This window comes from Branchiostoma belcheri, unplaced genomic scaffold (genome assembly GCF_001625305.1).
Source record: "Branchiostoma belcheri isolate BF01 breed outbred unplaced genomic scaffold, Haploidv18h27 scaffold131, whole genome shotgun sequence".
In the NCBI taxonomy this organism is placed as follows: domain Eukaryota; kingdom Metazoa; phylum Chordata; class Leptocardii; order Amphioxiformes; family Branchiostomatidae; genus Branchiostoma; species Branchiostoma belcheri.
This window is the reverse complement of record NW_017802725.1, coordinates 209,284-213,152: the sequence shown is the minus strand read 5'-3', so window position 1 is coordinate 213,152 and position 3,869 is coordinate 209,284. Positions and strand designations below refer to the sequence as shown.

Genomic DNA, 3,869 nt, shown 5'->3' with positions numbered 1-3,869 from the left:
CAGTCCGACGGTCGTTTAACTTGCCTCCCAATCCTTCACACATTGATGGCGTCTGGAAAAAGAGATGGGCTCTAAACTACAAAAGGTTTGTAACTTTCTTTTGTTCACGCTCTACTTGTGCAGGAGGAAATGTAAAGCAAACGTTGAGGCAATGCCCGATGATGACAGAACTGTTGTGAGGTTGTCGACACAAGATGGCGATGTTGTCTTCACCTCTCTGCTTTCTTTCCTCCACTCTCGCTAGCTTATAAGCTTTTCTCCGAAACTTCTCGCTACCTCCTTTACACTTCCTCAAACTTCACTCTCTTCTTTCCTCCTATCTCCTCTCTCTCTACTGCTCTACCTTTTCTCCTGATCTTTTCTCTTCTTGCTCTCTTCTTGAACTTCTTCTCTCATCTATAAGCTCCAACTTGTTATCTTCTATCTTTCTCTTGAGACCTTTCTAGAACTTCTTCCTACTTGACTCTCCTTCTGACGCTCTTGTAGCTGGTAGATTCTCAAAGTGTCTTCACTTCGTGCTCTCACCAGTGCTCTCCTTTCCCGACTTTGTTCCTTCTGCTCAGTGTCTAGTGACTTAAACCTGAATGTGGTCACGTTTCCGACTTTTCGCTTCTATTCTCTTTCGCTTAACTACTTGTTTTCCGACTTTCTGCGATGCCTTTTGATCATTCACAAATCTGGAATAATGAAGTTGACCTTTAAACCGCTCTCTCAGCCCTCCTTGTGTGTTATCGGTAGCCATCTGTGCATGTGTCGAAACTCCGGTGATGTTCACATCATTATCAAATCTGAGGGCACGTCAGACAATGAATCTACCGGATTGTAATTGTTTATAACTTATTGTTTATTGAAAACCAAAACCCCTGGCTATTATAACTGTTTTATGCCATAAAACTTCCAAATGTTTACTTTTCTCTATTTTCTTAATATAAAAATATCTGGAAAAAATTATTTGCCTGATAATTTCATTTGGTGAAGCTTGCTAGTGTATGATTAAGTATAATTATCTGATTTATACGTTATTTCGTCTTTCTTTCTTTACCTGAATCTTTCTTCTTTTTTCGTGCTCAAACTTCTCAGATTTGACTGTCGAGACTTGACGGAGATGCCAAGAACTGGACGAGTCGCAACCTGACGTTTAGATTGCTGAAGATTCCGATGTGGAATCTCTCTCCTAGTCGGAAGGGATATTGAGCTCATTTTTCCCTATGAAATAGCTTAAGTTTGTAATAAAACGACTGAGACTGTGATCTTCCACATACGAGGCTGGAATCAGAATTGTACCATAGCACTTAAAAGAAAGATAGTTTTATGTCATGTATGTACATATTATTGAATGACATAGAGATATTTGAGAACGTTGAATTGTTGAAGTAGCTTTTGTACATTTTCCATGACTATATTTGCTACTGCATCTCTGTCGTTGCACGCATGTGGGGTTTATATACCAGATCAGTCTGATATTACGTATATCGTATCAAAATCCCAGCAACATATTTCCATGTTACGTAGGTTTGTATGGTAATAAAATGATACCGATGCTACGGACACATTTCCTTGTTCAGTATTGATGGATCCGGAGTCATTAATAGTATTAATAATCGTGAGAAACGGAGAAATCTGTAGACCGTCTTGAAACACCACAAGAGCCCATGAACATAACACGCCCTTACCCATATCATTGACTGCGATGTTTGCGACCTCTTCTGGCAACAGTAACAGTTCTTCAATTACACAAACCATCCAAATAACCCTCCTAAATTGTTGACCTGTGAACTGATAAACCCCTACCCGATATTGTCACCTCTCTACATCACGTCATATTACGTCACATTACGTCACATTACCCTCTCGTGACCTGTGATTTTGACACGTCGTCCTCTCGTTACGGCTGTTTTGTCACACTGTATCATTGCTGCTTCTCTTTGCCACTCTGGTTTGTCACATTGACTCTTGATCTGTTACTCCGTGAGTCTCCTCGTTACTAATACCTGGCTTCGGGAGGCGGCTGGAAAGAGTAGAAATTGGCCAAACAGAGAGATAACGTGGCAAACTGTACTCTCTAGCAGACCAACTCCCCTGGTATGTTATTTGTCAATTTGGCCAATTTCTACTCCTTCCAGCCGCCTGCCGAAGCCTGGTAGAGGCGAAAATACTTTTGTTACTAGGCCCGAACCTCAACCAGGCTTCAAAATGGCTTGAAATAGTACCAATTTGCCAAATAGACAACTAATCATGATACGACAAACTACTCCTTTAGCGGACGGCCAATTTGTATGACATGTTATGTCGTGTCTCAGCAGCTTCATTGGAGAGCAAAGCTTTGATTGGAGAGAATTGGCGTCGAAACTGTGGGGTTAGCGACAGAGACCGAGATTTGAGAGGTTGAAACGACCAATTTCTAGCCAATAGAAGCGCTTTCCTGAATCCTCATCTGACCTTTTTCGATTACAGTTTGACATCGTTATCGTCGGCATCAATGCCGGAAACTAGTCACACACAACAGGGCACAATTAGGGTTTACGGGGGGCGATTTAGCTGGTGTGTTACGCCGAAGGGCGGTTATACCAGCTATACAGATACAGATAAGGTCATATATCTTATTCTCATTCACTCAGAATTATCTCCACATTTTAGCACGTTTTCGAGATTAAAATATATTTGTTGAACATCGCAGTGGCGGTACTACTGATTTACAATCAATTCACAATTATTGAGGTTGAAAACTATTACGATAACATAAAATAATGCGCATTACTAGCCTTTAAGCAGTGTCGTCCTTTATATTAATAGGTGCAATGATTAAAAAAGCATAGCATTTCATAAGTACATACAATGTACATGCAGCAAAACATTCGATTGTTTCAATACAAGATATTTACATATGTAACATATCGTGTCCAAGACTCAAGAATTATTTATTGGTCATTCGCAGCTAGTAAACTTAAAGTACATGTTACTGAATTGCGAATCAATGAACATTTTAAAAATCCAAAAGTTTATACTATTGCACATAATACAGAATCATTAGGAAGTCTACATAGACCACAATAATTGCACATACTACAACCTACACCACAACAGTTAAAAATTACGAGTAGAGGTCCGCCGGGCCCCAATTGCAACCCGCTGCACCTCATTATCTGAAGTAGATATACTGATACGTGAAGCGTGCTTAATGTTTGTTTGCTCGTAAAACGCGCAACAGGCCATTTAACTGTCACCTGATAGCTCGTCAACAATTGTCTGTGGTCACGTGACAGCCACCTTGCTGATTAACGTCACATCGCGTTACTGTCACGATGTGCACCACGGGAAGGTCACGGGAAACTCCTATGGGAGACCTTAGGGGGGCCTTCGTCCTTATTTTGTCTTGGCCCGTTGAACTACACCAGGGTGATATGTCCTTAGAAATAACAATACTAGTAATATTTCATCATTCTTTTAAACGTACGTCTAAAAAGCAGTCATCTAGACTTGATCAATCAGTTTGCATTAATATAATTATGAAAATAACAATAATCTTAACGATAATAATCATGAAAATTACAAAAATTATACGGCTGGCAAACAGGTTGGTAATACAATCAAGAACAGAAAATGATTTTTTTAACTATACTAAAATGATTTTCTGGAAATAATTTCCAAATGAGAAATGAATGTATGTAAACAAAAGATATGTCAAGTCTGACAGTCAAGATTGGAATGCTAGCCTGCATCCGCCATGGTGTATCGAGATTCCTGGGAACCCCCTGTCACACCCTCTGTTGTCCCACCTGACGACGGTAGAGGCTGAGGCGGTGTGTAGCAGGAGCTGCTCGGGCTAGCGGGCTCCCATGACCGTACAGCGGGGGAGGTGTGTGTGAGCC

At 40.6% G+C, this 3,869-nt stretch overlaps 1 long non-coding RNA gene across 1 annotated transcript; it reads left to right on the top strand.

Annotated features, from left to right (window-relative positions):
* On the top strand, nucleotides 1-1,548 carry LOC109464063. The gene is made up of 2 exons (XR_002139862.1): nucleotides 1-85; nucleotides 1,081-1,548. It is a non-coding gene; the product is annotated as an uncharacterized LOC109464063 (long non-coding RNA).
* Nucleotides 1,549-3,869: the final 2,321 nt, after the last annotated feature.